Source organism: Phocoena sinus, chromosome 3 (assembly GCF_008692025.1).
Source record: "Phocoena sinus isolate mPhoSin1 chromosome 3, mPhoSin1.pri, whole genome shotgun sequence".
Taxonomy (NCBI): domain Eukaryota; kingdom Metazoa; phylum Chordata; class Mammalia; order Artiodactyla; family Phocoenidae; genus Phocoena; species Phocoena sinus.
The window spans coordinates 137,956,866-137,982,925 of record NC_045765.1 but is presented as its reverse complement, the minus strand read 5'-3'; the positions used below and the strand labels follow the sequence as shown (position 1 = coordinate 137,982,925).

Sequence of the window (26,060 nt, the reverse complement as noted above, 5' to 3'; positions counted from 1 at the left end):
CCGGGAAGATCCCACATGCTGCGGAGCGGCTGGGCCCGTGAGCCATGGCCGCTGGGCCTGCGCATCCGGAGCCTGTGCTCCGCAATGGGAGAGGCCACAACAGTGAGAGGCCTGCGTATCGCAAAAAAAAAAAAAAAAAAAAAAAAAAAAAAGATGGAAATTCATTGAATGTCTAGATCTTTTTTTTTTTGGCCTCGCTTCCCTGTTTGTGGGATCATGGTTTCCCCACCAGGGATCCAGCCTGGGTCCATGGCAGTGAAAGCCGGAGTCTTAACCACTGGACCGCCAGGGAATTCCCTTTAGATCATTTTTTAATAAGATAAAATACTGAACATTAATTGCTAAAGGAATTTGTTTACCAACTTTTGACCTCTTATTACCGAGACACAGAATATGTTCCAGACTATTAATAAATATCTGTTCTGCTGTATTGTAAGATTGTGTTATGAAGTGGTGCGTTTGTAGAAATTAATTTAAATCTAAAAACAGGAACCCTGGATAACCCGAAAGTGGAGACGGCGGGCGTGGGGGGGGGGGGTTGGGGACGGCGCGCTGGAGCCGGCGTGTCAGCAGCAGCCGTGGCCCGCGGCTTTGTGTGCTGCGCGCGGGCCCCGGCCGCCTGCGCCTCGTCCGGCCACCCGGGCCGCAGCTGACCCGCCGCGGCTCGAAGCGCCACGCCGGCCAGGCCAGCCCCGCCTCGCCCTTCCTGCGCTTCTCCTTCCGCTCCTCCTCCTCCTCCTCCTGCCGCAGGGCCGACGGACTGCAGCCGCCTTGCTTGGCCGCTCGAGGCCGCCCCGATGCCCGAACCAGGCGTCAGGATGAACGGCTTCTCGCCGGGAGAGCTGTGCTGGCTCTTCTGCTGCCCGCCCTGCCCGAGCCGCATCGCCGCCAAGCTGGCCTTCCTGCGGCCCGAGCCCACCTACACGGTGCTGGCGCCCGAGCAGCGCGGCCCCAGCCGGCGCAGCAGCCTAGCCCGCGCAGCAGCGGCCCGAGGAGGGCACGGGGCCCGGCGCTTGCAGCCTGCACCTGAGCTAGCGCGCCGACTGTCAGTACTCACGGCGCAAGCTGGACGCCGTCGAGGTCTTCTCACGCACGGCCCGGGACAACCGGCTCGGCTGCATGTTCATGCGCTGCGCGCCCTCCAGCGGCTACACGCAGCTCTTCTCCCACGGCAGTGCCGTAGACCTGGGCCAGACGTGTAGCTCCATGTGATACATCGGCCTCCGCTCGCGCATCAACTGCAACATCTTCTCCTACGACTACTCCAGCTACGGCGCGTCAGCTTGGGCAAGCCCTCTGGAAAGAACCTCTACGCTGATATCGACGCCACGTGGCAGGCGCTGCGCACCTGGTATGGCGTAAGTGCTGAGAACATCATCCTGTATGGTCAGAGCATTGGGACCGTCCCCACTGTACACCTGGCCTCCGGGTATGAGTGTGCAGCCGTAATTCTCCGTTCGCCTCTGATGCCTGGATTGCGTGTGGCTTTTCCCAATACCAGGAAAACATAGTGCTTTGATGCTTTCCCCAGCATTGACAAGATATCTAAAGTCACCTCTCCCGTGTTGGTCATTCACGGTACAAAGGACGAGGTCATCGATTTCTCCCATGGCCTGGCCATGTATGAACGCTGTTCCCGGGCCGTGGAGCCCCTCTGGGTCAAAGACATAATGACATAGAGCTTTATGCACAATACCTAGAAAGACTAAAACAGTTCATATCTCACGAACTTCCTAATTCCTCAAGATGACTTGATTTTATCTTATCTACAAGAGTCCTCTGTTTTGCACATCCTTTAACTGGATAGCTGTCATGGCGTGGTAATCACGAGGAAGTGCCCAGCTTTTCTGGCGTCCTAATCAGTCAAAGACCTGAGGACATCTTGGTCTTTTGTATCTAGAGGTTCTACCAACTCACACACGTTAAACTCAACAGTTGTGATTTCCAGCTTCATTGCTTTGCAGAATGGGAATGAGAGCTGAGTGGGGGGACCGTTTTCTCATGCTGTAAAAAGGATGCTCACATCCCTTTCTCTACCTAACCCATCACAGTAGGATTCACTTATGCAGGACTCAACCTCTCTCCATCCTCATTCTCAGTATTTGACCTGCAGCTCTCTTTCAGCCACTGGATGAGGGGCCCAATCCACTTGTGAAACTGTGATAGTGTAACTGGAAACCATTGTGATGAAAATTCCTTCGTTAATTTTTGTTAACATGCCGATCTTTCCCCCAAACAAATCAATTAAAGGGTAATTTACTGGAACTGTTGTGAACAGCTTCATCAACTGGAACCATATAAACATAATATTTATAATTATTATAAATTATATTCTTAAGAATATTCTGGAATATTCTTAAACAAAAGGAAACTGGTTGTTTTTTTTTAAATATATTTATTTATTCTTGGCTGCGTTGGGTCTTTGTTGCTGCACGCAGGCTTTCTCTAGTTGTGGCGAGTGGGGGTAGTCTTTTCCGGACACCCAGGCTCAGAGGCCATGGCTCACGGGCCCAGCCGCTCCACGGCACGTGGGATCCTCCCAGACCAGGGCACGAAGCTGTGTCCCCTGCATCGGCAGGCGGACTCCCAACCACTGCGCCACCAGGGAAGCCCCTCGGGGGTGCTCTTTGTTGCGGTGCATGGGCTCCTCATTGTGGTGGCTTCTCTTGTTGCGGAGCACAGGCTCTAGGCGTGCAGGCTTCAGTAGTTGCGGCACACAGGCTCAGTAGTTGTGGCTCATGGGCTCTAAAGCGCAAGCTCAGTAGTTGGAGCACACAGGCTTAGTTAGAACGCAAGCTCAATAGTTGTGGCACACAGGCTTAGTTGCTCCGCAGCATGTAGGATCTTCCCAGACCAGGGCTCGAACCCGTGTCCCCTGCATTGGCAGGAAGATTCTTAACCACTGTGCTTCCAGGGAAGCCCTGGGTTTTTTTTTAAGAGTAAACTTATTACTAGTCCAGCGTTTTAATATTTCGTTCGTCTGGTTGGTCTAACAAAGAACCTAGCCGACTGTCCTTCTGTAAAGTCCTCCTTGTAGGCTTTTTTGAAGTACTGTACATATTTGCAATTACATTGTGCATAGATTCTTAATGGGTAGTTTTCTTTTGTCAGTCTACAACAAACTGCAAATTCCTTGTTTGTAATGTAAATGATTGCCTACATTTTGTTAATATGTTTTCATTTTTTTATTTTTATTTTTTTATCTTTTGGCTGCATTGGGTCTTTGTTGCTTCGTGTGGGCTTTCTCTAGTTGCAGACAGCGGGGGCTATTTTTTGTTGGGGTGCATGGGCTTCTCATAGTGATGGCTTCTCGTTGCAGAGCATGGGCTCTAAGTGCACAGGCTTCAGTAGTTGTGGCATGTGGGCTCAGTAGTTGTGGCTCACAGGCTCTAGAGCACAGGCGCAGAAGTTGTGGCACACGGGCTTAGCTGCTCCACGGCATATGGGGTCTTCCTGGACCAGGGCTCGAACCTGCGTCTGCTGCACTGGCAGGCAGATTCTTAACCACTGCGCCACCAGGGAAGTCCCTGTTAATATGTTTTTATTCCTATGTTTTCTATTAAAAATTTAATAACACTTCCAAGACAAAAAATTACAAGTTTATGCTTTGAAAAATTTATGTAATTAAAATTTCACTAAACTAATCTTTCTAGTTTAGGAGTTATTTGGGTTTTCACACTGGAGTTGCTCCAGTAAGCATCAGAAGTGTAAGATGCTTAAAATTGCTACACTACTTGATTGGTTGGGGGTTTGGGTTTGAGGGTTCTTTGGTTTTATTAAAAAAATTTGTTTCCAAATTTAAAAGCATTAAATGTACTGTAAGCCTCCGATCGTTGTACAGGTGAATTGCGGTTGGTTGCCAGTTTGTGTACTGTTGCTTGGATGCAGCACAGCCGTTGGTGATGGAATGAAGGATGCATGGATCAGAAAAAAAATTTTAATAAAAGAAATTTTTAAAAAGGAACCCTGAAAAAAGAGTTTTATGCATGGTCAGGAAAGACTAAGAATAGACTGAATTTAATCAAGTGAATGAATTTTGATAGTAAAGTTGTACAAAACTAGAAATTGTTTTCTTACTCTGTTAAGAGAAAAAAGTTTTCTTGAAATATCGATCTCTTTTGATAAATAGCTTGTAAAGTTTCTTTACTAACTCTTAAGCAATCTGTTGTAACTTTCTGCATTTGTCTTTGAAATTTTTTATTGTCACTTTGGTTAAATGACTATTGTTTCACAGCGACTATGATCCTACTTAGCCAAACGTTTAAAACCTTTTGGTTTTTTTGTTTGTTTGTTTTTTACCTTTTGGTTTTTTAAGGAACCTCCATACTGTTCTCCATAGTGGCTGTACCAATTCACATTCCCACCAGCAGTGCAAGAGTGTTCCCTTTTCTCCACACCCTCTCCAGCATTTATTGTTTCTAGATTTTTTGATGATGGCCATTCTGACTGGTGTGAGATGATATCTCATTGTAGTTTTGATTTGCATTTCTCTAATGATTAATGATGTTGAGCATTCTTTCATGTGTTTGTTGGCAGTCTGTATATTTTCTTTGGAGAAATGTCTATTTAGGTCTTCTGCCCATTTTTGGATTCGGTTGTTTGTATTTTTGATACTGAGCCCCATGAGCTGCTTGTATATTTTGGAGATTAATCCTTTGTCAGTTGCTTCATTTGCAAATATTTTCTCCCATTCTGAGGGTTGTCTTTTGGTCTTCTTTATGGTTTCCTTTGCTGTGCAAAAGCTTTGAAGTTTTATTAGGTCCCATTTGTTTATTTTTGTTTTTATTTCCATTTCTCTAGGAGGTGGGTCAAAAAGGATCTTGCTGTGAAAACTACAAATAGAACTACCATATGACCCAGCAATCCCACTACTGGGCGTATACCCTGAGAAAACCATAATTCAAAAAGAGTCATGTACCACAATGTCCATTGCAGCTCTATTTACAATAGCCAGGAGATGGAAACAACCTAAGTGTCCATCATCAGATGAATGGATAAAGAAGATGTGGCACATATATACAATGGAATATTACTCACCCATAAAAAGAAACGAAATTGAGCTAATTGTAATGAGGTAGATGGACCTAGAGTCTGTCATACAGAGTGAAGTAAGTCAGAAAGAGAAAGACAAATACCATATGCTAAACCATATATATGGAATTTAAGAAAAAAAAATGTCACGAAGAACCTAGGGGTAAGACAGGAATAGACACAGACCTACTAGAGAATGGACTTGAGGATATGAGGAGGGGGAAGGGTAAGCTGTGACAAAGTGAGAGAGTGGCATGGACATATATACACTACCAAACGTAAAATAGATAGCTAGTGGGAAGCAGCCGCATAGCACAGGGAGATCAGCTCCATGCTTTGTGACCACCCAGAGGGGTGGGATAGGGAGGGTGGGAGGGAGGGAGACGCAAGAGGGAAGATATATAGGAACATATGTATATGTATAACTGATTCACTTTGCTATACAGCAGAAACTAACACACCATTGTAAAGTAATTATACTCCAATAAAGATGTTAAAAAAAAAAAAAAACCTTTTGGTATCTTTGACAAACTTCCTCAAATCAAATTCTAAATGTTCTTTTGACCTCTAGTTAACTTCGGAATGTTTCAGAGGGTCCCTGAACACCTCAAAGAGAGATATTAAACTAATTAGCCTTTTTTGGTATGTTAAATTACATGGGAAATATTGTCAAATAAGTAATGATAAACCTTCTTAGAAGGTTCTAATGTTCTAGAAATTATATGAACTCCCTAAAATTTGAAATGTTGTGTTATGTTCTCAGTCATATTTCTAGTTATTAAAGTGTTATATGTCACAGAAATAGCCCAATTTCCTTAACAACTGCATTGTAATCAGGTCTTTAACCATGTTTTTTAAGTGTTTTGTCACTTATAGAGTTGTCTTACTCTGATGCTTTTACAAAAATGTTTGTAGATGACTTGCTTTTATGCTCTAAAACTAAATTTGATTCTGTAGCAAAAGGACTTCCACCTTGTATGGGGGCTATTTCACTCTTACATAAGACTATTGAAGAAATAGCAATGGGGGTATTGTTTATTTATGCTCCACCCTCAGTTGAGTCCTTCTAAACTCTCACCACACTCAGCACTTCTGTAAACCGACTAGTTTCTTATGAAGTATTGTTGCTTTCTGTAATAACCTTAAGCCTGCAACTTTGCTTCCAGAACTACAGGAAGAAGACAATCACGACTGCATTTTATTAACAGATTATCTTCTTGTTCCCAGGAATGACAAGAAGCTCCTATTGATAAGGCTAATCTAATTTGATTTACAGATGGGTTCTACTTAAAGGATAAGCAGGGGCATTATAGAGTTGGATATGCAATAACATTCACAGTGAACATAAGTGAAAGCTCTTATTTACCAGAAAAAGTCAGCACAACAAGCTGAATTAATTGCCCTAACCTTAGCTTTTCAACTTGCTAAAGACCAGCTAGCAAATATTTATACTGACAGTTGCAATGCCTTCTGGAGTGGCACACAACTTTGGAATGCTATGGGAACAATGAGGTTTTTAACCTCTTCAGGACAACCTAAAAAATGAAAAACAGATTGCAATTATTAACTGCTATACAACTGCCAAAAAACCAGTTAGCAATTATTGACACCAGGACATTCCAAACCGACACTATGGAAGCTAAAGGAAATCAGCTTGCTGATGCTGCGGCCAAACACGCAGCTTTAAATACTCACACCATAAAGCCTTGAAATTTTCTGTCCACTGCTCTCTGTTAACTGTGCTAATCCAGTAAAAGATGTCATCTATAAGCTCAAGAAATTGCTACTAAAGAAGACAAACAGATACGGTAACAAAAACGGGGAATTTTGACCCCACCACACAAATATGGTTTGGACCTTATTTTTTTAAAAAAAGCTGTAAGCGTCTGATGGAGCACAATTGTCTATCAGCCTTTGCCAGGCATTCTACTAGCATAACTCCTAAAAAGGAAAGAAAGAACTGGGGTAATAAGACTGAGGGACATGATGGATCCAGAGCAAATAAGCAAAGACCCTGTTATTGGGGGAACAAATATTTGATCACCTAATGCTATCTAAAGATTAATGATCAAAAGGGGAAAGTGAAAAAGGAAATTATATTTTAAGACAGGTAAAGAAAAGTTAAGCATAAAATTCTCTCTTCTCTCTTCACTTGAGCCTCCTCCCTCCCTAATGCATCTGCATCAAATATTAACCAGACCTCCTCAAAGATGGGAGTGCCTGCTGCTCCACAGCAAAGATCAATTTGTTCCTTTCTTCCGATGCTAGCAATGTGACTTCTTAAAGATTAGCATTCTTTCCAACTCTGTAGGTGGTCATTGAGACTGCTCAATTCGTTTGTTTACCTAGACTGTGTATCTTTGGTAGACTTTATGTAAAACGTCAGTATGTCATTTTGATGAAGGATTCTTGGTTTCAAAAATGTAAATGATTGTGTCTTTGCTAACAGTAGGACCAGTTATCAGAGCTTCAGACATCCTGTCTCCCACGTTATGATCCTCAGTTTGACTCAAAAAAAATTGCCTTTTTTCTTCTTAACTTAATTGTTAACTGAATTTTCATCAACAATTGTAATTACTGTGGCCACTTCGGGGAACTTTTACATGAGACCACTTTCAGGGTTCCCAGAAAAACAGAATCCCAGAAACTCTGGAGGCAATAGAATTCATTCTTTCATTTGTATGCAGAAGCTACTAAAAGACAAAATGATTCCATAAATAGCTTCACTAAAAGAATCTTTATAATGGAAAAAAAAAACAGTAGAAAGCTTTAGCCATCTAAACGGGTAACATTAACTTAATCCATCTCCCAGCATCACAGTTTTGAATCAGCTAATCTTTTGAGTTTTGTATTATTGCACCTGACACATAGTTAAAATTTTAAAATAAAATCTACAATATCTACAAATCTACAATCTGTGTATGTCTATTTGTGTAAATCTGTTACTGTGTATCTACAGGTTTATGTATATGTAAGTATGTATGTTATGTATGTGTGATATGTTTAAAGATCTCTAATTGGCAAAAGAAAAATAAGTAATTATATAAATTATGTCATGAACTCTCAGAATTATAGAAACTAACCCAAAAGGTTTTTCAAATTCATATGTCCTGGAATAATCTTTGGTTAATATAGGCTACTTTAAGTTTTTAGGTTTCAATAAAATGCCCATGTCTTCAGAATTGTAAAGATTCCTATAAAGCAAACATAAAACTTTATCTGCATGAGCTTACTGGTCAAATAAGCTCATGCTATCTCTATCTAACAAAATTTGTCAGCAAGAAAAATAACCTAAGATGACAGTTAAATGTCTAATATCAAATCCAAACATACACATAATACACAGCAATGTAAGTAGCTATAAGTAACATAAATGTTTATACAAAGTTAAATGATGGATGTTCCTTGAATATCTAAATCATTTACAAATAAGCTAATATACTGAAAATTAATTACTTAAAGGTGTACATAAAACAATATAAAAATTTTAAACTTCAGTACCTTTAATGAAGAATGATAAATGAATGTACAATCCACCATGCTTCAAAATAACTAGAGCCAACCAAACCGTTCAGGCCGCCTAAGCAAAATTAAATCTACGTTATCTCATAAACATAAGCAACACTTGAATTTATGTTATTTCTTGAAAATGCCTCTGATAGGAATTAATGTCATTCTTTGGAAATGGAACAAGGTAATCACTTATAATCAAACTGTGCAGTCTGGACAGCCCCAAAGTAATTACCAAAATTTCAAAGGTTAAAAAAAGGTTCTTATTTTCACCGTAATCACATCTAGGCAAACGCGTTCTGTGAGAGAAAACCCTCGGGCTCAGAACAACCGCGGAAAGTGCCAACGAGAACAGGGGCTCCGTGCCACCCCCAAGGGATACGATATGAGATAGGCGTGGGAGGGCGGAGCTGCGGCGATGCTAGGACCCAGTTAGCTCCAGGCCGAATTTAGGGATTCTGCAGCGGAGAGCTTCGCCACGCCCCGCACTCCGATGGAACTAGAGGGTGAGAAACCGGCGGTTTCAGTGCAGCTTACCGCTTTTGCCAAGGAAAACACCCGGGGCTGCTCAAGAAGCTGTGCTGCCGGCGAGAAGGAGTCAACCCACCTGCGGCCCAGAAACACGACCGGGTTTGGCGCGCTCCTTCGGAAACACTTCCGGATGGACGGGGAAACCGCCCTCCCGGTGCACCAATCAGAGGCTCGACCCAGAAAACAGTCCCCGGACGCTTAAAAGTACCGGGAAGGAGCGAGCGCCCGCAGGAGGCGACTACCGCTGTTGCCAGCCGGCGAGCAATCGCCGGCTCCGCAACACGGGCGGTACTGCCACGGGCAAACGACCAGCTGGGCGAAATAGCGGATATATCAGTATTTTTTTTCCCTACGCTCGCTGTCCAACAAGCAAGTTGCAAGTGCTAAGCGACCAGAACTGCAACGAGAAACTCAAGGGGAAAGAGAAGCAAATATTGATAACGAACTCGGAAGTTAGGTCTTACTGCATTTTTATTCCATGCAAGAGGGCAGGTTTTGTAACCCAGAATCTTTTCACGGGGCAAGTGCCCAAAACTCCGGCTGCAATCTCAGGGTTCCTAGGCGCCGAAGATGGACCTGCAGCAGCCGCAGCTCAAGGTGCGCAGGGTGCGACCAAACCGCTCCAAGCAGCCCGAGAGGAGACGCTCGTGGCTCCACCAAGCGGGGACCGGAGGAGGGCGGCTCTCAGAAGGGGGCCCGCTGTCAGAAGTCTCGATGTCCTGCTGTCTGTCGCCGCCGCGTCTGGCAGGCCTGGCCAAGGGAAGCTGCTGGAGCACGGGGCCGTCGAGTTCCTCAGCCGGGTCCCTCTCTCCTGCGGGGGTCAGCTGGACTGGGATTGGTTCCAAGGTGCTCGGGGCTCTGGGACCGAGTCTTGGCGCTCCCGTCTGAGCCTAATTCAGCTCCAGCACAGGAGAGTGCTGCATACAAAGTAGCTGCATGTGATGGAGAAATGCCAGAATTTCCCATTTGGACTCAGAACCGAGAGACAGTGCTCACGGAGGCAGGGGTCCTGGAATTCTGTTCTTCTCTATTCGTAGCTGGGCATGGGAACCCCAGTGCTTTTCCCTCCCACTCAGACTATGCCTTCCAAACCCTGGTGCTACGGCCACCAGCCTGTCCAGAGCTGAGGACCCCACACTATAATGATAACCTCTGGGATGTATTTTCAAAATAATGCATCCATTCTATTTCTAAGGACTGCATACGTTTAGACTGTGCGGATGCATCATGATTTATTTTTCTCAGTCCTTTACTGAAAAACACGTTTGTTTTTAAATATAATTTCTTGCTTATACAAGAAACGAAATTTCCAGTCAAAAGAGTATTGATGTTGAAATGTTTAATGCATGTTGCCATATTACGATTCTAAAGATCCTATCAAATTCATTCCTACCAGTAGTGTTTGGGAGTTACTAGTTCACCAACGTTGGTTATAATGAAAAGTTTCACATATTAGCATATATTAGTCTAAATTATATCTCATTGTTTTAATTTGCATTTTTTAAAAATTTAATGAGCCCAGTCTCATCTCTCTTATTTGTTTGAAAGAGCTTTTTCTATTTATGGAATTTAACCTTTTGTAAAAAATTTAAATTATTCCCCCACTTCTTCTTGATCTTTTAACTTTTATTAGGGTTTTATTTTTTTAAGGGGAGAGAGAGCAAAGATTAACATTTGTGTTCATCTTTTTCTTTTTACGCTCTGAATTTACATTCAGTTTTGTTTGGACAACTGGGAACAGAAGCCCAGGGCAAGGACAACAAGTGGTAAAATGCTAAAGAATATGAAAACCATATCATTAACTTTGAACTCCTGAGGAAGGAGCTGTGCAAAGTACTTCACATCCTTAGTGTGTAACTATGGCTCAGAGAGTTGCCTCATCTATCTTTACAAAGTTGCAAGAAAGTAAGATGTGAGGAAATAGAATAAAACATCCTTAAATGACTAGTCGTCTGCCAAACACACAGTTGCCAAATTCCCCCTCCATTCACATTTTTTTTCCTTGACCCATAATGTTTTCAGAGTAAAAATGTTACAAAAGGGACTTCCCTGGTGGTGCAGTGGTTACGAATATGCCTGCCAATGCAGGGGGCACGGGTTCGATCCCTGGTCTGGGAAGATCCCACATGCCACGAAGCAACTAAGCCCATGTGCCACAACTACTGAAGCCCATGGGCCTAGAGCCCGTGTTCCGCAACAAAAGAAGCCACCACAATGAGAAGCCCGAGCACCGCAACAAAGAGTAGCCCCCGCTTGCCGCAACTAGAGAAAGCCCGCGCACAGCAATGAAGACCCAAAGCAGCCAAAAATAAATAAAATAAATAAATTTTTTTAAATGTTACAGAATACTTAGAGGTTTTCCTTTTTTTCCCCCATTAGAAACATGATATTGAGCAACAGAGTAATCCTATTCTTTTGTTAAAGACACATTTTCCCAAATGGTGCATACATTTACATTTATTACTTGCTTACAATAATGCATTAAACTGACAAATCTACCACTCAAAAAAAATTATGAATTGACACAGTCTAATTTTCAACAGTTACCACATCAGAGACACATGATATTCGGTTCCTATTGTTCAATTTCTTTCATCACAGCTTGTGGATGAAAAATGTTGCCTACCCTAACAGCAAACAAAGGATGCTGGGGCCGTCAAGCCATCAGGCACTACAGCCACCCCAGACGGTGAGTCCTGAGGGAACTCAAGATGGGAAAGAACAGGTTACTGGCCTTAGATAGCTAAGGTGCACATCAAAGAAATGTTTTCAATGAGCCCAGACTCTTGCATCTTCCATACATAGAAAAGCGCTAAATTCACTAACTTGAAAAATAGGTTTTCTAAAAATTAACAGTAATCTTGTGATGTTCCGACTACCTGGTTTTCGTTGCAAAACTCATATATCCCGGCTCTTTCCTTACTTGTCTGGAGCGGTCCCTCAGAGCTATTTGAGAGGCTGCCTCTCCAGCTTGAAGTCCTCAGAAAGTCCACTGAATAAAACATAATTCTCAACTTTTATGTTGTGCATTTTTTCAGTCTACAAGCTCCATTTACATGCTATTTATTTTCTTACCTTCTCCCTGTTCTACACTATTTACTGTCAACCCTTCTCTTTCATATTCTCAAACCTTCCTATACTCTGATCTTAAATTTTTTTCCTGGAATTTTCTTTTCTTTGTGCTAACTTGTTCTTGTTCCTAGGATTCCTAAGTTTAGCAGCCTTCTGGTTTCTCTTTGTCCGCTGTTTCTATCTATTCCACAAGCCTATTCTGTTGAGCCCTCCCATCCCGTGTGAGTGAAACCAGAGGCATTGTCCAATGAATGGTCTCAGCGGAAGTCTCAGGGCTCCTAGGAGCTCAGACGGCGGAGGCACAGGCTCGGCTTCCAGCAGCACTGGGCCGGGTGATGGTGGCTTCTTGCGGGCAGGAGCTGAGCTATGAGGCTTGGAAGGGTCCACACCAGGAGAGATCTCAGGCTCCAGTGCTCAGCCCCCGGAGCCGGGCGACCCCGCCTGGAGAGGTTCTGAGATCCGTCATCAACGGGTCTCTGCAGCGTCCGCCTCTCCTGGGGTCGCCTCTTATGACTCTTTACGGGTCGTAGGGGTCGGCCCCAGGCCGTCTCTGCGCCCCGCCACTGGATGCGCTGCGATCTGGGTCTGTGTCGCCGACAGTTGCAATGCACAAGTCCAGAGACCGGAAAGCAATTCTCACTGGAGGTCCCAAGAGAGCTGGCTCACCGTGGGATAGGATCAGAAGCCGAAACCCCAATCCTCCTGGTTCCCACATCCCAGACCATCCTTTAGGCGTCCCCTCCACGGCCATTCCCCTGGGCAGAGGGACCTGCGCTTCAGTCTCTACTCCAGCACTGCTAGCATGGTGCTCTGTGTCAGCTGGTCTGAGAGCTACGTGCTGGAATAGAACTTCCCGGTGGTGAGCAGCGGGCCTGGGGTTGCGCAAAAGAGTCGCCAGCGCCAAAGACGCCCCCAGCCTAAAGATCGACAGATTCTGGACCCCGCCCGAGCCACCTCTCTTGGGATCACCTGGATTTAAACTGCAAACTGCTTTCCAGTCTCTGCGAGCCTCTGCGTTAGGGTTCAGAAACCAGACCATCTCCAGGCGGGGCGCAGAGCCGCCAGTCCAGGACGGGATGCCCGCGACCCACCAGGAGCCAGAGGAGCCCCCGGGAGAGGTGGCCGCCGATGACGAGGAGCTCCGCAGCCACAGCCAGGCAGCCTCCCTCAGCAGGTGACGCTGCTTCCTAGGATGAACGAGTGGAGCCCTAGCACCCTGACGGCGGGCACCCCTCGGAGCATCGCCTGGCTCCTGCCCCGGGAGCCACCACCGCACGTCCCAGGGCTGGTGGCAGCGGATCCGACGAGCTGAGACCTGTAAGAATACGGGCTGCCTCCATCTTCGGCGCTTAGGAGCGTGAGATTTCCGCTGAAACCCTTCATTGGGTGGTCCTCGGCTATGGATATTGCAACAACATCCCTCCGTTTGCTCACACGATGAGCGACATTGTGTCTTCAAACAATGTGTACCCATTTTTTCTGCTCTTTTAATAAAATTGTCCATAAATGCGAAATTCTTCTTTCTCAGGTCTATTCCTACTTTGACTGTTGGCGATGGAAGAGGTGCAGGGGTGGAGATGGCTGGTGCTCTCACTTTCCTGGACGTGAGGAGGGTGGTGGAGTCCCCTGTGCACACGGAGGTGGCCAGGTGGCTGCTTGTCACATTTGCAGATGTGCACTGGTCGTCTAGGAGATCCGGCAGACAGGATCTCTGAGAACGGCACTGGGTCTGGGATCTACCCCAACTAAGTCTTCCTGTACCTCCTAGGGTCCTAGCCCTCCTCAGGGGCCTTTCTGAGATCTTCCAGGTGCTCTGGCATCTCTACCTCATTCCTCTGGCTTCTTAATGATTTGCATCCAATTAATAGTCTGCAAATGAAAAGGGGTAGGGGACAGATCTCTGATCCTGACTTTTGCGAGCGTCATGCTAGCATGGACTTCCAGAAGCTCTTTCCTCCTCTTGGTATGTGGGCAGGTGCCCTTCCTAGCCCTAGGCTTGGAGTGTGTATGAGGTGGGTGTTCAGAGTAGCCAGTGGCAAAGGAGTTCCAATTGTTGGTCTCAAAGTCAGCCTTCAAATCTGGGACCAAGACGAATGTGGCTCTGGATTCTGGTTCAGCTAGAAACCTTCCTATTGGATAATTTTCCTTCTGGGTCTAGCTAAGGAGCTGCTCTTCCATCTTCAGTTTCAATTCCTCTCCATTCCCTGCGCCCCTCATCTACCACCACTCCTGGCCCCTCCCCATATTCAGACTCCTGATGCCCCAATCCCTGGTCTAGTTTAGTGACCAGCAAAGATCAGAAGAGCTCCTGGCTTTGTCCTGGGATCCTACATTAATTAAAGTAACACATAGAAAAGAAACAAAACGTCATTATTTAAATATTTTATTTATTTCTTGATGGAAATACACGTACAAAGGGAAAACTGTAAAAGTTCAAGATGAAATATTGTGAGGAATTTTTCTTCTTTTTCCTTTTTTCTCATTGAAAAATCATGATCATAACAAAACAAACATCCTCAAAATACCCTGAACGCAGAAAGTAAACTTCAAAAATATATATTTCATTCAGGGCACCTAGATTTTTTTTTTTTTTTTTTTTTTGCGGTACGCGGGCCTCTCACTGCTGTGGCCTCTCCCGCTGCGGAGCACAGGCTCCGGACGCGCTGGCTCAGCGGCCATGGCTCACAGGCCCAGCCGCTCCGCGGCATGTGGGATCCTCCCGGACAGGGGCACGAACCAGTGCCCCCTGCATCGGCAGGCGGACCCTCAACCACTGCGCCACCAGGGAAGCCCATAGATTCATTTCTAAGAGGTTAATTAAAGAAAGAAGATTGTAATAAGTTAGTAAGGTTGAAGATGAGTGTGTTGTCACTGTTTTATTTATTTTATGCTTTTTAGGAAACAAACAGAACCCTGGAATTGTTTATGCATGCGATTTATTAGAGGAAGAAGATAACTGAAATTTGATGGAAAAGGAAGACTCAGACATCAGACTGAACATTCCTTGGGAAAAGACTCTGAGAACCAAACTGTAAACTGGCCCCTCAAGAGAGACACTGTCAGAAATCAAAAAAGAAAAATGTTGAATCAGAACACCCACCATAGCTGCTCTCTTTGGAACCATGCAGCTCACGGCATGAGGTAGAATGCTGGGTCATACCAAATATGTGGGGAATGTATGCATAGAGTAATCTGTAATCCTCCTGCACTATTGTCTGTCAAGGCTGCATTTGGTCCCGGTGAATTTAAGGTTCTTGTCTCGTCGCAAAAGAATTCGGAGATGAAGCAGGGAGCTTAAGAAAGTAAAGTGAGATTTTATTTAAGCAAGAATACACTCTCAGAAGGAGAGCAGGCAGACAGGTGAGGAGTTGCTGCCCTGGGCTTCTTTGGCAAGCCAGTTATGAGGGGCATACAAATGAAGGGGCGGAATATTCACTAGGAAAGGAGGAGTTTGGGGGTCATATTCCCTGATTTTCAACCCAGCTCCATCTTCCCGAGGGGAGGAGGCCTTTTTGTTTATTTAGCTTAGATCAGAAGTGTCATGGCGTCGGTGCATGATGGGTACCTTTTTTTTTATATAGTTTAATGTATTTTAATAGCAAACTTACAGGAGCAGCACAGAAGACAGACAACAATAAAAACATGTACTTGCATGTAGGACAACTCAGAAAAGTATAGTGAATGGATGGAATCTACTGTATGATAAAAATGCTACAAACACCGTTTAGTTTCAGTCAGTAAGAAATTTACTTGTTTTAAAAAAATCCAAATGCTGGCATTGTCCAGAAAAATTTAACACGTTTATTTATAATTGTTATAAAGTTGAACTGCTGGAACTTGTTCACTGAAACATTTTGACTTGCATTAATGCTTTATGACCCCGCATTTATGTTACGAATTCACACACAAATGAAAATGGAAAAACTGCCAATATTTTATTTCTGTCCCCTATCTTTCCACTTGCAATCATATACTTAGGTACCTGTTGACCCCGTGGGGGAAAAAATATCTAACGTTCAGAACTACCAATAACAGGAAGAAGAGAATTTGTTTTTTAAGAATGAAACGTTTCCCATCTTAGTGGATTCTTAAGCATGTTCTCCGTATACGCGGCGCGCTAGCTAGATGTCTTTTTGGCATGACTATTACAGGTTTGGCATGGATAGCACACAGGTTGGTGTCTTCAAAAAGGCCAACCAGGACTTCCCTGGTGGCCCAGTGGTTGAGAATCTGCCTGCCAATGCAGGGGACACGGGTTCGAGCCCTGGTCTGGAAAGATCCCACACGCCGCGGAGCACCTGGGCCCGTGAGCCACAACTACTGAGCCTGCACGTCTGGAGCTTGTGCTCCGCCACAAGAGAGGCCGCGACAGTGAGAGGCCCGCGCACCGCGATGAAGAGTGGCCTCCGCTCGACGCAACTAGAGAAAGCCCTCGCACAGAAACGAAGACCGAACACAGCCAAATAAATAAATTTTATTTTTTTTAAAAAAGGCCAACCAGATAGGCCTCATTTGCCTCCTGCAAAGCACCAATAGCTGCACTCCGGAAGCGCAGATCTGGTTTGAAGTCCTGAGCAATTTCCTGCACCAGATGCTGGAAGGGATGTTTGCGAATCAGAAGTTCAGTGGACTTCTGATAACATCTAATTTCAGGGCATGCCCCGTACCAGGCCTGTAAAGATGAGGTTTCTACACCCCTCCAATAGAGGGCGCACTCTTGCGAGCGGCTTTGGTAGCCAGTTGCTTCCTTGGTGCTCTTCCACCGGTCGATTTGTGGCAGTCTGCTTTGTAAGAGCCATGCTATAGAGACCCTCTTACTTACCCTCCTTCACCTTCAGCTCGAGCTTGGGGAGCTAGAGAAGGCGCTAGAGTTGGAGAGCGAACGGCATCGCACAGGTGACTGCGAACATAATTGAAAAGATGATGGGTACTTCTTATCTGCAAGGATAATTTTATTGTAATGAGAGCATAATGAGCAACAGGTTACATTCAGGTGCAGGACATTCCCACCTTTCCTCACCTTTCTTTGCTTCCAGGACACATATCACGCCTAACTTGTGGTTTCCTGTCAGTCTGGAGGTTCCTGCTTTTCTTTGTCTGCCCATGGACCCCTGCTGTTTACAAGCTGCGTAATTTCCTGCCACCCGGCCCCTGCCCCCATTCCTCTGCTCCTCTAGCTACCTGCCTGCTGTAACACAATCATCCCAAAGAATGATCTGGTAGTAGTCTCTTAAATTGGGCTTATACATTTTCTGTGCCACAATTGTGCTTATGGGTACCTATCCTAGAGGAAGTGTCTCACTGATCCATAAGAGATGATTCCATACGGTAATGGTAACTCAGTAGCAATCTGAAGGTCCCCTGGGGTACAGTGGAGGGGTAAAGTGTGACAGAAACTCATCAGAGGGGAATAGGCATGAATTGGGAGCAGCAGATGAAATTTGCATATAAAGATCTTGTAAATTAGCAAACGAATGGAAAGTAATGAATAAAATCAGAACAGAACACATTTCCTTTACATGAATTGAATACGTGGGCACGCAAAACAGTATTATATATAGTACAACACTGAAAAATACGAAATACACATTAAAAATACAATAGCTATTAATAGGAAAAATTACACCTAAGGGGAGCAGAGAAAAGAGAATCACTAATGATAGAATGTCCATAATTACATAAAACAGGATAGGGGCCCTACCAACAAACACGATTAAAAACATGGTGTTCACTCAATTCAATGTGCCCTGTATCTTTGAAAATCAGGGCAAACTTGAGGTGTCCCTTTGATTCGGCTGAGCTAGTGTAGACCAAAATAGAAGTATTAGAATTCTAAGTAGGCATGGGACTCTCCTTTTCCCGCCCCTACCTAATCACTCCGTTCCTCATCTCCCCACCTGATGAGGGAGTAGGAGAACCTGGAATCTCAGTCCAGCTGCAGCATGAACTACCTTTGTGTTCTGGCAAAGATGGAACCTGGCTGTTTCATCTCTTAACACTGGTCCATCCTCTCTGTTGTGCTAAAAGAAGAGAACCTGAGGTGTGATATGCATAGCTGTTCCTTCCAAGTAGTGACGCTTCTTCCAGTGAATGGAAGCTGCCAGGGACCCTCGTCCCCTCCCATCCCCCTCCTTTAACTCCATCACCAAAACCACTCGGAATTTCCAAACCCCTCCCAGCAAGATGCAGTTTTCTCCTTAATCTCGCGAGTCTCCGAGGCAATTTGCAAGGCAAACGAGTGTCTATCCCCACTTATCTGGACTTGGGTTTCCGATCTTCTGTACTAGACAGACCCTATAAAAGGCACACTCAGCATGGGGCTGAATCATTCGCCCCTTTGCTTAGACCCGCTACGCGTCTGGCCTGGGAGGAGGCTGCAGCCATGGAGCCGCACGCGTACTACACCTGGGAAGAGCTGTCCTGGAGGAGGGCGCACCCAGAGCCCCACATGCCACCGGGCCTCAACCGAGAACAGGCCTGGGCTTGGGCTCTGGATAACTTCCCTGCGCTGAGCCGCCCCTCCTGCCAAAGCCTCCAGTTCTGCGAGGACGCGCACTACTGTGCATGTGGGCTGCCGCGGCGCGCTTGCCCCGGACACGCAGACGGTCCCCAGGCGGAGAGCGGCCACAAACCCTGGCGAGACCCACAAGCCCAGGAGCCAACGGCTAACCCGGAGTGGAGCGACGGTCCCGTCAAGAAGAGGCCGAAGCCACACACCGCAGGGCACAATCGGGCCTGAACAGCCAGGAGATGCCCGCAGCAGCGGAGGCCGACAGACACGCGGCCAGATGGCCTCCAGGAGCCCAGGACGATCCCCATCCCCTACCCCGAAGCTGCTGAAGCCCTGTGGAGGCTTGAAACCCTGTGGAGCTCGGCAAGGAAAGGAGTCGCAGGCTTCTGTCCAGCCCACGGCGCCCCTTCAACCCATGCCCTGGCCTGGACCCCGCCTTGCTCTGGGATGAGCCTGGAGGACCCTGTGGGGAAGACCAGTCCTTATTTGTCCCTCCTTTCCTGGATTACTGACAGCTCTCTCAATTAGAAATCTCTCTTCAGGGGATCCATACTGTCTTAAGGAGCTTTCTTGCAGTTGTACGCAGAATTGTCACGTTTCTTATGTTGATTCCAATTATGAGCAATGATTAAAACCTGCTTCCCTATTCTCTGCCTGTGGATTGATTTGGGTGGGTAGAGTCAGGCCTGGAAGCGGTATAGGGGCTTCTGTGGCTGAAAGGGGAGCTGGGACCAGGGCCATGGCTCCTTAAGATCAAAGAAATGTAAAGTGAAACTATGACATGTAACTTTGACTACCACAGTGGTCTGTATTAATCTTTTCCATTTGTTCTAATATTGCTAAAGTAGTAACTCCCCAAAGCAGCTTTTGAGGAATGAATTTGAAAGGATCTTTGGAAAGCCAATGTGACAATATGCATTAAGCATTTCAATATGAATACCCTTGGGGACTTCCCTGGTGGTCCAGCGGTTAAGACTCCGAGCTCCCAATGCAGGGGGCCCCCAGGTTCGATCTCTGGTCAGGGAACTAAGATCCCACTTACCATAACTAAGCCCACTCGCTGCAACTAGAGAAACCTGCACACACCAATCAAGAACCTGCACACCAAACGAAGACCCAGCGCAGCCTAAATAAATAAATAATTCTCCAAAAAAAAGAATACTCTTGACCCAGAATTCCAGTTCTACAAGCCTGAAATTGTGGTTAAAAAACGGACATGTTTTCCAATACAGGATAAAAATATATATAAACAATAGGCATATTTGCACAATCCCAAACTATGCAGCCCTAGAAATAAAATGGAAGGCATGATTTTGAAAAGATATCCCAGAGAACAAATGTACAGTAGGGGAACTAGAACCCTGGGCAGGAGGTGACTGTAGCAATGGGACTTGAATTCAAGGGGATGGTTCTAACCAAGTTAGAGGGGAAAGCGCTGAGATAGCCAACCAGGTAGGCTTAGAGAGGGCAGAATTCCAGGTCCTTGCCCTGTGGGCACCCCGTGACTACCTGCACCGGGATTTTGTAGCTTTTCCAGATCCAGGCAGCCACCTGATCTGCCATATTCGGCTTCTCTGGGGCTGAAGTTGGACCAGGCAGGAACCCAAGTGTCAACTCCCAGGCAGGCCTTTTTGGGAGCTTCCAAACTACTCATGGCACAGAGAAAGTCTCTGAGTCCTCATTATTTCTCTCCTACACTGTAGGTCCTATCCTACCAGAAGTGGAACATTCCCCTGAGCCTCTGCTCAGTCCCTGGAGGTTGTCCAGGCGCAGGCTACTACCCAGAGCAGGGAAGGCAGTAGCCAGGTTCCCGCCTCTTGCTTGTAGACAACCGAACCCTCACAGCAAGACAGATGAAGTTCCAAACCTTCACTCTCTTACACCGTGAAACAGCATGACTGGGCCAAGAGAGAGAAGCAGGAAGCAGATGTCCTCTAGCCTAGGACCTCTAAGACATCAGAATTAAGATGCTGAAACACAGACGTTGGTGTTAACCTTCAGTGCACATTGCTTCAGGATACCAGACCCCCGAGAAGAAGCAAATTAATATACTCTTTTGCGAGTCATGGACATATACACACTAACAAACGTAGTAAAGTAGATAGCTAGGGGGAAGCAGCCGCAAGGCACAGGGATATTAGCTCGGGGCTTTGTGACAGCCTGGAGGGGTGGGATGGGGAGAGTGGGAGGGAGGGAGACGCAAGAGGGAAGACATATGGGAACATATGTATATGTATAGCTGATTCACTTTGTTATAAAGCAGAAACTAACACACCATTGTAAAGCAATTATACCCCAATAAAGATGTTTAAAAAAAAAAGATAAATGCTTTAGAAACTAAAAAAAAAAAAAAAAATTAATATACTCTTCTGAATGACATCCAATAAAACCGAGCTGAATGTGGCTTTGGTCAGATCTGATTGATTGGGTCACCCCAGCATTTGATGCTCACAGCACGTTTACCAGCATTTCTGAGAAGCAGCAAGGAAAAACAAACAAATAAATCCTCCCAAGAGTTATTTTTCTCCTTTTCAGTGATATCTGGTCTTCCTCTGTTCAGCCTGTGCCTGGAGAATTTTTTTTCTATATCCATTCCTTTTTCATTCCCAAAGCCTTACTAAGCACCAATATTATACTACATGTATACATGATCCTGGAGCTAAAGCCATCAACCAGCAGACATGGGACCTGCCATAAAGTGTCTGACTTTCTTTTTTTTTAATTTATTTTTTATTTATTTCTGGCTGCATTGGGTCTTCGTTGCTGCGCGTGGGCTTTCTCTAGTTGCGGTGAGCAGGGTCTACTCTTCATTGCGGTGCGTGGGTTTCTCATTGCGGTGGCTTCTCTTGTTGCGGAGCACGGGCTCTAGGCACGCAGGCTCAGTAGTTGCGGCACACAGGCTTGGTTGCTCCGCGGCATGTGGGATCTTCCCGGGCCAGGGCTCGAACCCGTGTCCCCTGCAATGGCAGGTGGATTCTTAACCACTGCGCCACCAGGGAAGTCCTAAAGTGTCTGAGTTTCATGGGAGGGACAGACAGTAAACATGCCAATAAATAAGCAAACAGAAGTCTTTTAGTATAAGTGCTATAAAGAATGTTTTCTAAGTTAATTGAAAGAAGGTAACTGGGAGGGTACTATACTTACCTTGAAGAGTCAAAATAACATTATTAGAGATATGAGCATGTCCTTTCAACTTAGATCTCAGTAGTGTGATGGAAAATCTAGAGGAAGGAAAATCTCATCATCGAGAGAGAACATCCAATTCACAGGCTCAACCTAGAAAAAGATTAATAAGGTCATTGATGGAGGGAAGGCAGATACTGGCTTTCTGTGGCCCTAGTGAGATATATCTGTACCACAGCAATCTCAGTCTTCTGTCTCTGCTAGCATCCAATCATACTTAATAGGTAATTATGATGAAAGGTTTAAATTTTGTGTTAGATTTGATTGAATAGTTTAATTGCTGACTTTGACTGCTCACATATATGATATTGACCTAATCAGTTATCAGATTGACCATAGATGTAGCCAAGGAATTGATAGGGGAGACCTAACTGATGGTATTTGAAGGTGTGTTCACAATTTCTTCTTCACTCTGTCAGATTATATGACCCCATATTTAGTTTATCTAGTTTCTGTGTTACGACACTGTATTTTCCAGGGTAGATACAAAATAAATAAAGTGGAAGAGAAAAATATTGTGTTATTCAAGAAGCTTTTCCAAGACACTAGAGAACAGTAAAATTTGATTTAAATAGTATAACAGTGTAATCTGGAGTGTGTAAATTGAAGTTCCCCTAATACATCATCTCCCCTCTTAGTGAGCAGCTTCTGTCTAGGGAAGTTGAAAGGAACTAATGCCATGATCTGCACGGTTTGGAGGGAGAGAGATGTCAGCTGGAGGGCTGCTCAGTAGGTGTTTGTCTAGGGAATCGGGGTCCCCGTTGGGAAACCTCACTCCTCTGTGTGTTACAGCCATCCAGGCACCTTCCTTTCTCTATGATGCAAACATCCATTCACTGTTCACACCTGAACCGACATATCTCTGCTACTTAGCACAGCAAAGCTGCAGTCAGCTTCCCGGGACCACTTCTGAAGTTCCCCCAATAATCACTTGCCATTCGAAGCTGCTCCTGCTCTCAGGATCCACCATCTAGACACCTAGAGTCCACTTACAGAGACGCTTGAAATTTCTGGTTTCAGGAGTTTCCATTCTAGTTTCTAAATAAGGCTCTCTATTTACTAGAATAAATAGTATTTATCTGTCCTTTCTCTAGATTGGATATTGCAGTGCAGGGTGCAGGCTCATTTCTCTGGATTTGTTGCTGGACAGGGACTCTTTTGAAGCCACATTATTTCCCCCAAATCTTCCAGGAAGTGTATATTATTTTTATCTTTCCTTCCTGAAGAAAAGTAAATTGAATAGATTGTGTAGGCATTCATTAGGTATATGACTTCGGATATATCCTGTAGGTAGGAATAGTGGATAAAGAAAGGAAGCTTATTTTATTCTAAAATCCATCTACATTTATTTCACATCAATTTCAGTGATCACTTATGCAATCTATAAAATATTCTTTTTGCCTTTCCTTCTTTTTTATTGAGGTAAAATTGGTATAGAAGTTTCAGGTGTACAGCATTATGATTCAACACATGTGTTCATTACAAAGTGATCATCCTCAAAATCTAGTTACCATCCATTACCATACACTTGACCCCCATCACCCATTCCAACCAGCCCTCAACACCCATCCCTTATGGTAAATATCAATCTGTTCTCTTGTTTTGTTTGTTCAGTTTTTTTGTTTTAGTCTTTTTTTGGGGGGGTTGGTTTGGGGTTTCTTTAGATTCCACATATAAGTGAAATCATATAGTTTTTTCTTTTATCTTCTGATTTATTTCACTTAAGGTAATACCCTCAAGGTCCACATGTTGTTGCAGATGGCAGGATTTCATTCTTTTTATGACTGAGTAGTATTCCATTGTGTATATATACCACATCTTCTTTTAAATTGAAGTACAGTTGATTTACAATATTATGTTAGTTTCAGGTATACAACATAGTGATTCAGTATTTTTGCAGATTATACTCCATTATAGGTTATTATACGATAATGGCTGTAATCCTTGTGCTATACAGTATATCCTTGTTGCTTATCTATTTTATACATAGTAGTTTGTATATGTTAATCCCATACCCCTAATTTGTCCCTCACTCTTCCCTCTCCCCTCTGGTAACCACAAGTTTGTTTTCTGTATCTGTGAGTCTGTTTCTGTTTTGCATACACATTCATTTGTATTATTTTTAGATGCCACATATGTGTGATATCATGCACTATTTGTCTTTCTCTGTCTGGCTTATTTCACTAAGCATAATATTCTCTAGGTCCATCCATGTTGCTGCAATGGCAAAATTTCATTCTTTTTACGGTTGAGCAATATTCCACTGTATATACTTACCACATCTTAATTCAGTCATCCTTTTTTAGGCACTTGGGTTGCTTCCATGTCTTGGATATTATAAATAGGTGCATGTATCTTTTTGAATTCATGCTTTCATTTTTTCTGGACGTATACCCAGGAGTAGAAAGCTGGATCCTATGGTATTTCTATTTTTAGATTTTGGGGAATCTCCATACTGTTTTCCATAGTAGTTGCACCAACTTAGATTCCCACCAACAGTATATGAGTGTTCCCTTTTCTCCACATTCTCTCCAACACTTGTCATTTACTATCTTTTGGAGAATAGCCATTCTGACAGGTGGGAGATGATATCTCATTGTGGTTTTGATGTGCATGTCCCTGATAATTAGTGATGCTGAGCATCTTTCATGGGTCTGTTGGCCATCTGTGTGTCTTCTTTGGAAAAATGTCTGTTGAGGTCCTCTGCCCATTTTTCAGGGAGGTTGTTTGCTTTTTTTGGAGTTTAAATCATATAAATTGAGTTGTATAACTTGAGTTAAAACCTTAAGAGGACGTAAGAGTTCTCTGTATATTTTGGGTATTAACCCTTGTCAAATACGTGATTAGATATATCTTCCCTTCTCATAGGTTGCCTTCTCAATTTGATGATAGTTTCTTTTGCTGTGCAGAAACTTTTTAGTTTGATGTAGTCCCATTAGTTTATTCTTGCTTTCGTGTCCCCTGCCTGCCTTCCCTTCTTGAAATTATCCATTTCTAGACTTGAGGAAATAGCTACGCATAGTTACCTTGCTCTCCACATGCCATATATTCAATTGCATAAATTAGCAATCATGTAAGAAATTTTGACATTGTGTACATTTGTGAAAATTCCTTTCCCTTACTTAAAAATTACACAAAAACATTTCTTTAAAAAAATCTTTTTTGATAATAAAACCTAACAGCTTAAAAAAATTCTCTTTATACTGTGAGTCATTGCTTTAGCTGTTGGGAAGTACAGAGGGCAGGGGTAGAGGTGGCTAATACAAGTCAATTTTTAAAAAATTTTTAAGTAAAAAGAAAAGAAAAAATGGAGCATGCAAACCCCATTACTAGAAATAGTTACAGGTAATGGCAGAAGCAATCTATTCCAGAACAGAATTTTCTTTGACAGTGTTACGGATGATCAAATACTGCAATGACTCCAGCTTTCTACCAGCAAAGGGCACTTCTACAGTATTCGGCACTACTAGTCAATTTTACAACCAAAACAACCTATACTTGTATTTTTAGCTATTGCTGATACATTATTTAATATTAAAGATACTCAAATATATTTATTAAAATACTGGGGTCTAGATGTGTGTTATAATCTAAAATGTAAGGAATTATAAAGTGACAATAAGAGCTTGCCTGTTAGAGTGTACCTGTCTGCATGGTCTAGGACAGTCCCAGCAATCAGTCATTCCTATGAATACTTGTGCTACTTTGGAGAGAGAACACTACGGCCTCACATCAGTCTATGCTATAGTTTGCTGTCAAATGAGTTTTGTACCAAAATTTACACACAAAAGGGTAGATTCCATAAAATTTTGGATTTTAGACTCGCTAAAGGAACTGTAGAACTGTACTCCACACACTGCTAGTGACTCCCGACAAGTGGATTTATAGAGAACTCTGTCTTTCCAGGAATTCAAGGCCTATTTCATTTATTCGCCTAAGAGATTAAGTATTTGAAATGACTACTGAAGAAGTGAGGATGAAACTTAAAAGTGATTTCTTTATTTCCAGTTCTCACTGATTTCATTTCTCATATACACTCTTTAAGAAATAAAAGACAAAGTAGGAAATTAAAGCACATTAATAAAGACATAGCAGTGTCTACAACACACACCCATGTCATCGCATCCTCTTGTTATGAGCTGTATGTTTCCCATGCTCAGGCCTCAATGGAAAAGTTCTGTTTGAGTCTAAAAAAGTAAAGTATCACCCTGTGGTCTAACAG

At 44.0% G+C, this 26,060-nt stretch overlaps 2 pseudogenes; one reads left to right on the top strand and one right to left on the bottom strand.

Moving 5' to 3' along the window:
- The first annotated feature begins 677 nt into the window (after nucleotides 1–677).
- LOC116751799 lies at nucleotides 678–2,265 on the top strand (annotated as a pseudogene).
- Nucleotides 2,266–16,232: 13,967 nt separating this feature from the next.
- LOC116752032 lies at nucleotides 16,233–16,943 on the bottom strand (annotated as a pseudogene).
- Nucleotides 16,944–26,060: the final 9,117 nt, after the last annotated feature.